The sequence below is a fragment of the Dromaius novaehollandiae genome, chromosome 12 (genome assembly GCF_036370855.1).
Source record: "Dromaius novaehollandiae isolate bDroNov1 chromosome 12, bDroNov1.hap1, whole genome shotgun sequence".
Taxonomy (NCBI): Eukaryota; Metazoa; Chordata; class Aves; order Casuariiformes; family Dromaiidae; genus Dromaius; species Dromaius novaehollandiae.
In genome coordinates, this window is record NC_088109.1 from 21,445,353 (window position 1) to 21,457,619 (window position 12,267).

Here is a 12,267-nt window from a genome sequence, read left to right on the forward strand (position 1 = left end):
CAGGTCACCAAAACGTGACCCCACCCTCTCATGAATATTTAACAGGGGACTAAGGGCATCTTTGGCAAGACCCTAAATCTGCCAGAAACGGCCCACGCGGCCGCGAGCGCGCCTGCCTCTTAAAGGGGCAGGGCAGCGCGCAGGGCCCGGCCGAGGCGCGGCCGCTCCGCGGCAACGGGAACCGGCAACGCGGGCGGGGAGCTAGGAGCCACCGCTGCCGCGCTCGGGAGAGGCCCTCCCGTCCCGGGCTTCACAGCAGCCCTGGGAGCGCGTCCCCGGCCCCGAGCGCGCGGACGTAAACTTTTCCGCAGTTTCTCTCGCGGACGACATCCTTCTCCGCGGGACGTTTGCGAAGAGCATCGCTGCGGCAGCATCGCCGACTGCTCCCGCGGAAAAGGAGCGTCCGCGAGAAGCAGCTCGGGGCGTTTTCCACGCTCGTGATACAACTTCGCGGCTGAAACGGAGGAGGGGGCCAGGCGCCCGGGCAGCTCTCTGCAGACCTGTCCAAAGATGCTCTCCACACACCCCACTTTGGAAACTGCTGATCTTGTTTTCCCCAGCACACACTCCTGGCACTAACACGACGCAAAACCCCGCTCAAATCACGTATCCGATTCGTATTTTCTAACGGAGCCGTCTCCGGGCACCCGCGGCTCCTCGACAGAGCGGTGCCCTCGTCCTGCCCCCACCACCGACCCATCGCGTGCCGTCCACAGAGCTCTCTCCCACGGTGCCCACGGAGAAATGGCACGATATGAAGGTCACCACTTTGTTCAAGGCACTTCTTTCCCGGGCGAAGAAGCAGCCCAACACAAGCACAAGGCCATGGAAAGCAAACTCATAATGCTGCCTCTGGCCCTGACAATTCTCCCAGCCTCGGGCAAGTCACCTAGAAACTTCTCTTTTTTTAACATAGCTATGGATGCCCTCTTCCCGAGAGCCCAGTCCGGGAGATGTCCGGCCTGGCCCGGGGGCTGCCTGTCTGCCCACCTCCCAGAGATGGCCAAGGGCCTCCAAAGCTTGGCCTCCGCAGCGCAAACGGGCACGCTACGACTCATTTCGGGATCTTCCGCAGACCAATATTTGCAAAACACTTTGAAAACGAAAGCTGCTGTCTAAGCACTGAATGCTGGCTACAGAGCCTGCAAGCAGTATTTTTACGGCATTTTATGCCCTTTCGTGTAAAAGCTTCATACCTGCAAGCTCAGCCAACATCTGCTGTGGCCTGAGAACTTCAGTCTATTCCCTCCGTAACGGAGATGGCAGCACTTGTTAAGTAAGGTCACCATGAGATGTAATGCCTTTCTAAGCCAGCAAAATATTTTAGAAGACCAAGAAGAACCATAAACTCCCACTTTAAATCCATTCAATTATGGACAGTCATCACATGCAGACTACCAGATCCAACAGGCATGTTCCAAACAGATAAAACAGCAAATTAAAACCAACCGGGGACGAGCGCGCTGGGCTGGGTGGCTGCCTGGCGCTGCCCGCCCGTGAAACGCGACTCGTGTTAAGCGGCAGTCACAGGTTAAAAGAAAAAATCTTAGTAACCTCTTCTAATCAGAGTCAACCTGCCCTAATTTAGGGAATTTTATGCCTAGTCCCAGCACTGGGTGGTTCCCACCAAAGACAGCTATTCATGTGCTCCTGCCCTCAGGACCGGGCCCCGGGCAGCCCGGGCCCAGCGGCTCCCGTGCCGCTCTCCCGAAGCAGATGGTGGGTCAAGTCCTGCCCCCGGCTACGGCCGCACCGATCCGGAGCAGAGCGCTGGCCCAGCGGTGCTTCCCAGCTGTGCTGCGCCGGGGCCGGGACGCGGCACCGGGGAGCACTGCCGATCTCAAAGCAAGCTGCTTTGGGTTTGTTTTGTTTTTTTTGCAGTTCTGAGTTAAAAAGCCTTCTCGGATGCTATTCCCACTCCGGGATCCCCAGGCCCATTTTTCTGGGGTTAAATCACATTTTCCTGTTTTGAGAATGCTTCATTTTCCCTTGTCGCTGTCTGAAAGACCTATGAAAACAAACGAGGAAAACAACTGACTAAACAGGAAACAGTGAAACTTATTATCCGCAAAGTGCTGAGAAAAAGTACAAAGTAAACATTTTTTTTTGCTCATTTTTAATAATCTTAGCTGACACCGCAGAGTAAAATATTTTCAGGCAGAAAAGCGATTTTTAGGGTCTCTCTAAACAGACCACTGAAGCCATTAACATTTCAGTAATGTCTGTGCTCATGCTGCACTTCTTTTTTTTGATGTGAAACTGTCATTCTCCTTCTTGTCCCTGCAAATTCTGCGGGAGGAAGCCACTTTAAATCCCCTCCGTGCTGCACAATGGTTTAAATTTCACTTCATGGCATGCTTTAAATTACCATTCACATCTTCATTTAATGCATCATTTTATAATGCCAGTGTTACTAGTTAATTTATATATACACAGCAGGATATGTCAACATTCAGGTGAGTTATGAATATGATTGTGCAGGAGTTATGGAAGACATTTCAGCAAAATTATGGTTCCCTCTAAACATAAAAATATTAATAATGAATCAAGCATCACAGGTAAACAACAAATTTTATATAATTGCACCTCCCCAAAGCGCCAAGATAAATAAATAAATAAAAACGGCAACAATTCTGCTCCGCATTCAAATTTGATTCATCTTAATAAATTGCCATCTCCTTTCCTAATAAACTGTAATCTCTTGTTTCCGCCACAAAGTAAAATTTATTAGCGCACTCTTCCACCAGCAGGTCTGCAGCACTCGCAGCACAGTGTGCAAATTGTTCCAAGGAGGCACGGGCATCATTCAAAAATTATTTTTCTGCCCCAAAGTACACAATATATTGAAAGGCAATCACCGCTAACCATTCTCTGCTGCTTTCCTTAATTCTGCAAGATAGCGTTTATGTCACGTCCAGCAGAGGAAATGCCACAGTTGCCATTAAAACCCCATTCTTGCCATGGCCTGAAACGCAGCAGTCACCCAGAGAGAACCACAAATTCCTGCTCAGGACAGGAAATACCAGCGGTGGCATCTGGTAGGAGATGGCAACACCTCTACTTTAAAACAACAACCACCGCGTACCAAAATACTCTACCAGGCACGACAACAGCCATGGCTCCAAGAGGCAAAGTAGGTATTTTGTCATTACGTTAAAGTTGCCATGGCAAAAAAAAAAAAAAAAGAAGAAGAAACCCAGAATGAAGCATCAACAAAATAAATGTCAATCAAATGATTTTTTGCTGCTAAGCATTAACTGCTGAACTCCTGACCACACCAAACAGATCATCTCCTACCTGCTGGCCAGATGCGCTATCTTAACAGCGGGCACCGTGAGCGGGACCTGCGCGAGCGCCGGGGGCTTCGCCTCTGGAGGTGGAACCCCACTCTGGGGCTAAGGTGGGTAAGGATTGGCTTGAAATATAGTTTTATACACACTGCCCTCTCCTGGTAATTTTGCTTCTATCATCAGGAGACTTGATGCTTCACCTCATCGGACAACCGCCACAAAAAAGCACCCCTATAAAAAAAATCAATCCTACTTACACAACAACTTATCTACACACATACGTACGCTGCCACGGGTTTAAGTGAAAATAATGCGGATGAAATACGAGACCGTTTATGTAAAAATGCCTGTTAGCCCATTATAGCGCTTACTCAAACGCAGCCCGAGAGCACGAAACTATATATCCTAGCTTGTCTGGGAGAATAACCCTCAGTACTGATGGGCATCTTGCTGCTTTTTACGCACTCTCTTGGGATCGCGTGTCGGCGTCTTCCCAATAAAACCCCTTCTCAGCAGCAATGGGCCACTGTTCTCATTTCAGCGGTCCCCGAGGTGCCACCATACGGCGTATCTAGTGCACTCGTAGCTCAACTTTTCCTCCAACATTCAAAAGACGCATTTCTTAAAAAGAGGCAGCTGAGGAGGAGCTTTTGCTCATCTTCTCTTCCAAGAAGAAAACAGTTAATTTTGCAGATGCAACACCCCCAGGGCGGCGTGGAGGCGGCAGCCTCCGTGGTGGGCTGGGGCCCCGGGAAGCCCTCGCGCCGCGGACGCACCGGCGACCAGAGCTTCCCGGCTGCTCTGCCGCCTCGCTGCTCCTGCCCCAGGGAACGGGTGCCACCATGCCCGAACCTCCACGTCCAGGGGCTAAAACGCGTTGCCAAAGAGAGGCAGAACCGTGTAATTTCCCAAGTCGGCGGACACCGTCGAAGCCAAGACGGCGTCCTGCCAGCAGGGATACACGGGAGCCTCCGAGGACTGCACGTCCCCGTGACCAGAACACCCTCCCCTTGGCATCGCGCTGCCAGGAGGAGCTACCAGAAGTTAATGTCCCTGGTTCCCCATGGACCCGACGTCTACGCGCCGGCCTTCGGCCATGGCCACCATTTTGATGTTCCACGTTTGGTTTCTCATGGAAGAGCAAGAGGAGCTAAAGCAGCCTCCCAGCTCCAGCACCGCGCTCTGCACTTGGATCCCTTGGGGTCATCCAGTCGGTTCGTATTTCTTTGCAACATGAAGGGCTCATTGCACGTTTTGGGGCTTTTTTGGGGGTGTACTTCCACTCTGGCTTCCAGCGAGCCTATCACCCTGCAACGGCACGATCCGCAGCTCACCTCCAAATGATCGGGACCCAAATCCAGGGAAATAAAAGGGTCCTCCCTCCCCCGGCCAAGCCCGCGGGGACCCTCGCTGCAAGCACGGCCACGGCCGTTTCCAATGCAAATCCGGCTACCGCACGTTGCACTCCCTTTCTCCCACGGATCACAAGAAAACCGGCGTCGCTGGACGCCCAGCTCTGAATATCCGCAGCCTCCCTGCGCCGGTGCAGGGCCGGGGCTGCCGGGAGCGAAGCGGGAGCGCGAGCCCAGCAAATAAAGGCACTTGTCTGGGGCCCCTTAACACAGATTTGCATTTACATAGCAAGAGAAAGCCTGGAGATCCGCCGGCAAACCCGGGGCAGGGCCGCGAGGGTAGGAAACACAGACGCGCTGCAAAGCGTCAGGACTGAGTGACGCTGCAAAGAAATCCGTCTCCGCGAGCGAAACCGGGTTATTGACGCTCTGCGAGGAGACAACAACTTTCTGCCGTTAAATGCGGCCACTTCTGGGGTGGATGGTGGCAGCGCCTTTGCCACGCAGCCCTCGGGAGGAATTCGGGACACCTGAGGCACAAAATCCTTCACTCGAATGAAATTGCAGGGTGATTAAGCAGGGAGAATGTAACTACCCAAACTGTAATTTGGCCGGCACAATGGATCTAACACCCCTATTCTGGGGAGGAAGAAAAAAATAAGAACTGTATTTGAAGTGCAAAATCTAATTAACTGTTTGAGAAAAAGAATTCTGTTCGGAGAGGAAAATTCCCAACAATACGAGGAGAATTAGTGCCAAAGTTTTTGAAGAACCACATAAACCGGTATGAAACAACGTATGATATCGCAATAATAGGAGTGACTGGATTTGCTCAAACGTTCCTTATACCTTATAATACAGGAATAAAATACAGTGCAAATCCTTCTATCTACATAAGTTCCCTGTACAGAAAAATCTCTCCTTTAATAGGTTTACACCTTTAACACGTATTACTTTGGAAACGTCCTCAGGTATAATTACTCATCTTGGCTTGGCACATTAAGAGCGGCTCCCTTCGTTTACTGATTTCTTTTACGGGTCGATTTACTATTTTACTACGCTGCTGGGAAGATTTAGCCGGTAAAAAGGAGATGGTCGGAGGCGGCCAAGCCCGTTTGCGACCTCAGGAAGGTGGGTGCTGGGGAGGACCCGAGGCGAAGCAGGGCCGCTCGGGGTTTCGCCTCTTCCAAGAGGGCTTTCCCATATTATAGCCATGCGCTTAATGGCTTTTCAGCACTGCCATTATAAACCAGAACTTTTTAGGTGTTTATTACTCAGCTTTAAAAATTGGCTCTCTGCTGAAATTTGGCAAACAAAGTGTCAGCCTCAGAGAAAATTTTATTTTTTGCCAATTTTGTGCTCTTAAAAAAGAAGAAAAAAAAGACCCTATTTTGGCCTAGCTAAAACCGCCGGTTTTGCTGCCTCTGCGACACTGGAGAAGCAGCCAGTCGATATCCGAACATTGCCAGCGGAGCTGCACTGATTTAATGCCCAAAATTGCTTTGGAGGTGAAGAGTGCTATTGAACTGCTAATTATTAACTATTATTACTGATCCTGCCACACAACAAAGATGCAGACGGAAAGCAAAGGGAGCAGGGAGCGTCCCTGGAAGCAGGGGCGGAGAAGGGCCGAGGGTCCGGCGCTGGGACCAGGCAGCTGGAAGGAGCTGGGAGCACGTGCGGGGTGGAGCCCTCAGCTCCGTCGAGGGAGAACGAACGCGCCGATACGGAAATATTGCTTTCCATTTTCTGGGATGGTCCTTTGGACACAAATAAACCACAAATGACACCACGTAGCTTGTTCTCTGCTAAAGCTAGCAACGAGCTATGACCAAAATCAGCCCTAAACAAGGCTGAGCTCAGGTCAATGGGGACCTCACATGGCTTAGCCAGAGCCAAGAGAAACTTCACCATTTATTCCAACCTGCACAAGAGCAAGCCTTGAAGGTGCTGCGGACGCAACCTTCCCTTGGCTGCACAACAGGTACCAAGTCCCCCCCAGGCCCACGAGCAGAACCAGCATCTCCAGCAGCACCCGTGATGCTCGTGGCTGCCGGAAATCCACGGCTCACGCACCCCGCACGGCTGGATTGCTTCCAAACACGTTCGTGTAGGCATACGTCTACACAGAAATGGCTGAGAATTTAGAAGGGCCCAAAGGAACTAAGTACCCCCAAATCCCTGGGATGCTTTCAAACCCCATCGACCCGGGGGCAGCAGCATCCACCTCACGCGGACCCCAGCTTCTGACCTCAGCTCACCCGACCTGTCTAAAGAGAGGGGCAAGCAGGCCATCTCCGGTATAGGTCTCCTACGCCATTAGATCTCGCCTTGTATTTAAGATATTGAGGGTTTCATAGAGAAAAATAACATGATGATTATTTCTCCTTCCCGGGGAAGGGTGAAGAGCAAGCACCGCCAGCGGATACTCTCATTCGGAAAGTGCCCATTCGACAGTGTGATATCCAGGCAGCCCAGCTGGGTCATCGGTGCTGCTTCCAAACACAGTAAAAAGAAAGAAAAAAAACCCCAATTTATCTTTCCAGAAACTTTCAGGTTGTCTAAGTGGCAGCTACTTAAATAGACTTCACAAGCAAACGATTGGAAAGCTACAATCCGTTTAATAAGGCGGCATCGCCAACAATTTGCATCTCCTTAAAGTATCCGGAGCAGCAGCCCCCCGAGCGGGCTGTGCCCCCCCGTAAGAGCCGGCAGAGCCCCGGCCTCCGCGGGACCCTCGGAGAGCTGCGGCAAGCGCGGGCGCCCGGGCGAGACGGCCCGATGGAAGTGGGTGTAGGGGGAGGAAGGAAGGAAGGAAAAGGGTGTGCGTGCGCGCACGTGGGACGGGTGCTTCTCTACACAGAGTTTAAAGGAAGCTATTTACTCAGCTATACGTATAATTAAAAGTTTATAGATTGCACCGTTGCAAATCTTCCGAGATTGCTGCTGGGTTTGGACGCATGTTAACTCCCAGGAGCCTCTGCAGAAAAAAAACACTAAAAAAAAATGCAGAAAAACGTACTAGCGAAAAACACCCTGGAAGGAGCAAACCTGCTTTCCTGCTGTTTCCACCCGCCGCGCCGCTTCCCGGACCCGGCGAGGGCGGGCGTCCCCGGCACGCACGTGCGCCCGAGCTTCCTGCCGCCGCGGCCGGCGACGCTCCACGCGGGCCCCGCGCGTCTCTCGGAGACTTGTGGTTTTGCAGCTTGTCAAAACAGGATACTATCTAAATTGAAAATGTGACGATTTGAACAAAGGAGAAATAGTCAGCGCCGCTTTAGCACGCGGGCAGCAGGCTCCCCTCAGGTGCGCAGCCCTTTTTTCTGCCTTTTTTTTGGAAAGACCACCTTCATCCACGCTCGCCAGGGCGCTGTCTTTGCACACCTAAATCCGGAGACAAGCGTCTAAGCAAAACAACGATCACTTTCTATGAATTACTGAACATGTGTAATTCATTTATCTGTAATATTGTGCTAAACTCAGCTCCAATTAAACAAACGAAAACACCTGCTTAGCACACATAGATCTTCCCATACCTCAGGGGAAGACACATCAGTGCTCCTCCGGAGCACAATCTGGCTCATAAACCTACACTAACAATACAAAGCTGGGATTTTTTTTTAATGCACATAGGCAAGAAGGGGGGGAAAAAACGACGGTGAGATTTTGGGAGGGAGGATTTTTTTTTTGCGATATTCCTGTTTAGAGCAAACGCAATCCTGCAACTGCCCCCGCTAATTATTTATATGACGCCGTCCAAGGAATACGGCTGCTCGATGCTCACTCTGTTTTTGCTTTTTTACAGCAAAATCAAAGTTATAAACCAAAGGGCGTTTTTGTTTTTGCTTTGCTTTCTTTTTTTTCAAGGCAGGGTGGTCCCGTCCACTCGCCCCTGCAGAACTAGCGGCCGATCGGCTCTGCAGCCGTCCCTGCTGCCGCGGCGTGCCCACCGCCGGCTCTCCCGAAGAAGCCGTTTTGTTCTCCCTCGCAGCAGACGCAGCCGAACGAAGGACTCAGAATGAGCACACTTTCCAAGCAACAAGTAAAAATAACAGCCAAGGGACATAAAAGCTATAAACTCACTATTTCTTGCACTGTCAGTTGCGAATAACGTGATTTTAAAGGATCTTAACTATGTTCTGAGTTACATCGATGCTCCTGCTCCGGAAAGCGTCGTTGCCCAGCGGAGGTCTTGGGGCCACCTACTCCCAGGAGCAGAAGCTGCTGCCGCTGCTCAGGAAGGGTGACATTGGTGCGGTCACCTCTCCGCACCGAAACCGCAACGCTCCTCTGCCCGGCACGGCTTGTGGCGACGAGCTATCCGTTCCCTCATTAACCGACCAGCGCAGCATCTTGGACGGCTGCGGAAGAGAAATGCAACCACTGCCCCGTGGCTTCTTCTCCCTCCTACTCTTCCCTCTTTTGCAGAGCATCCCTACAAGCTTTCCTGATAAAAAATAACCTCTCCCTGGTATTTGGCCTCCCCTTCGCAGTGCTCAGGCATTTGGCAACCTGAAATTGGAGTAACCTCCCTAAAACCTGCAGCTACGTGGAGAGCCGCAGCAGACCAAGTGAGAGGGAACGGTCTCTCAACCATGTCGACAAAGCGCTTCTTGCTCCAGTTCAGCGCAAGCAACACGGCAACAAATACGGAGCAAAGTTAACCTGCATCCACACGGCCTTTGAATGAGCACGAAGTTTAAAGCAAAATCAACGCGAGGCCTTCGGCTCCGGGCAGCTGGTGCTTTGATTGCTCTTGCTTCGCCCTGTTTTCACTTCGGGGGCTTTTCTTTCCCCTCTCGTTCGTTATTCACGCTTCCCTTTACAAAATCCTCATCGCACAATAAAAGGACAAAAACCAACCACCGGCACGCAGGAAAGCACTGCGTGTCCATCAATGACAGCTCAGAGAAGGGATAAATGCTTCGGCCAGGTCTTATTTTTCCTCGAGTGGCTTATCCGTTCCAGCGACAACCCACCCGAGCAGTGATACGGGCTTTCGCGGAGAGCATTAATCCTGCCTTCGCTTTTAAATAACGCTTCCTTCACTGGAGCGTTATTATGTGCTGCAGAATCAGGTGCGAGAATCATGCAAAAGGTATTCTGGTCCCCAGGTTGTGAATACAGCTGTGTAGGCAGAGGAATATTTGTTTTCCAAGTAATCTGTGCACATTCACAAAATTACAGCTGTCTGCCGTTTTCCTGAAATACCTGCCCTGCTGTTTACAAGCCATAAAACATAATGTGTCTTCTGTAGGGCTCCAATTGGTAAATTACATATATATATTTTATATATATATATTTTTTATAGTCAGATTGGCTACTCTCCATTATATACTGGATATTAAGACCACACAAAACCAGCATTCATTTTAAAAGACACTTCCCCGAGAAAGAAGGCATTGGTTACAGCCCAGCTCTGGGGCAACAGGTCCCAACCAGAAGCCACCTCAGACCGGGACGGGGAGTCTCATCAGTTCACAAGGCAGCCAGTGGCAACGGGCACAGATAACCAACGCGCAGGTCTTCACGTGGCCCGTCCCCACGAGCCAAAGCAACAGGATTAGACCGAGTGACCTCGCGCTGTGGCCGTGAACCAGCAGGCTAGGCTGGTGGCTGGCATCTCCTGACCAGACAGCTTCAGGTGTTTAGCCACCCAGTTAAGTTAGCCAGGACACTTCTACTGGGAAAAAAAATGTTTTTCCAATGAAAGATGGGAAATTTTAAACAAGTATTTCTGATTTTTGCCTTCTGCCTCACGACCGTATAGACGAAGACCAGGGTTTCTTCCAAAGGCTCCTACTCCCCTGCGAACGCACCAAGCACTTCAGGGCAATGCCGTCCCTGGGACGGGACCACCCAGCCCTGGACAACTCACTTCACCTCCCTTCTCAAACCGCACGTCGAAAACGGTAGCTCTCCCTGTCTCTCCGTTTCATAAACCTGTGCGTGCCCGGAGCCGTCTCCCCTCTCTGCACAACGCTTGCACCGCGGGGTCGATGGCACCCGGGGCCTGGGAGCACTGCCGTCACCCCTGGCCGCCTCGAAGCCTCCCCTCGCCACCTCTGCAACGAGCCTTGCTAAAGCCGCGATGCAGGTTTTCCAATTAGTCCCCGTTTAAACATCTGCTGGTAGACTGCATTTAACATCAGTTATTTGAGCAAAGCGCAATTTGATTAGGCTGTCTGAAACCGAGCCAAAGTCTGCAAAATAATAGCTCAATTAAATTTTGTTTTGCTTTCATTTGTCTTATACTTTCCTGAGTGTGATACAGTTGCATATAATCAAGTAAACTAATTCCTTTCAAAATTAGAGATTTCAGTGCCTTTTCCATCTTCTCTCCAAGTTTATTTAATAATCTATTCCATCTTCTCTATGCTTCATCGAACTTCATCTTGACACAAAGTACATTTCTTTCTTGTGCCTTCAGTCTACTTTAATTTTCTAGGCTTTCACTGAGTCGAGATTACGTGCCATTAATGTTACACCTTAAATAGATTAGTAATTTATAAAAGGCAGATTACATTTATCATGAATATAAAAACATTTCAGCAACATAACTGTTTTTCCTTTGCACATACCACACAAAATATTTTGCCAACCTGACTAGACAGTTGTAAAGCTGTCAAGCTCCAGAGCCGCGTTCGAGCGGCGTTTCCAATCGTTTCGCCGGCTTTAGCTTCTCCTTACTCTGCTGTGCTGCACTTGTTGCCCCGAAACTTCAATATTAGCTCTGGAGATTTACACACATGAGGCAAACAGCTGCTCCCTGCAGCGCAAACCAGCCAGACCAAAATGCCTTTCTCCCACTTTCCCCCCTCTTTTTTTTTTTTTTTTCCAAGCAAATCGCTGTAACTCAAGCATTTCTGGCAAAGTGGAGGGTTTTAGGGCAAACCTTGGCTCTGCGACCATCACGGGTGCACCCCGGCTTCGCGCACACAGTCCCAGCGGCTCAGCTGACGCCTCGATGGGGGTTTGATTTAAACCTACACATTGAACGTTTAAATATTTAAGCGCTGATTTTTTCCGCGCTTCTGTTAAAGGAAACTATAAGCCTGCGCTCTCGGGGAGGAAAGCTCCCTTTAACCCCCGAAAAATTTTGATGCACAGTACTTCTTCTGTAGTGCTTTTTTTTTTTTTTTTTTAACATATTTGTTGCAAACTGTGAACACAAAAGGACAAGCTGAAGTAGGTATCTGGCAGGCTCTCCCCGGCGCGCGCTGCTGAAAGCTGAAAGTCCTACTGCAGTTGTTAAAAACCTGCTGCTTCGGTGCAGCAAGCGGAGTGAAGTGACTCCCGTGTCAAGCAGCAGCCTGACAGCGCAGTGCTGCCGCGCTCGGCAGCTCGCAGCCGCGCGAAACCCCCGTGCCGCAAAACAGCCCTAAAAATTAGGGCTGATGAAGTCCGTGGCAGTTCAGAACGGGATACGTCCTATTTAAAATGTAGAGAGCTACTAAATATGACAACCATCTGATGTATGAAAATTATTCACAACCGAAAACAGACAGTCTGGAAATAGCTGGGATGACTTCATTTAGGCAGAATTACCCAAATCTGTTTCTAATATACACAGTACACATAATAAATTTTTACAATATGACAAGGAAAACAAACTTAATAAAAGT

The 12,267-nt window shown here is 50.2% G+C and overlaps 1 protein-coding gene across 15 annotated transcripts in view; it reads right to left on the reverse strand.

Moving 5' to 3' along the window:
- Positions 1–12,267, reverse strand: part of FOXP1 (forkhead box P1) — a 376,121-nt gene that overhangs the window by 84,395 nt on the left and 279,459 nt on the right. The window lies entirely within an intron of this gene.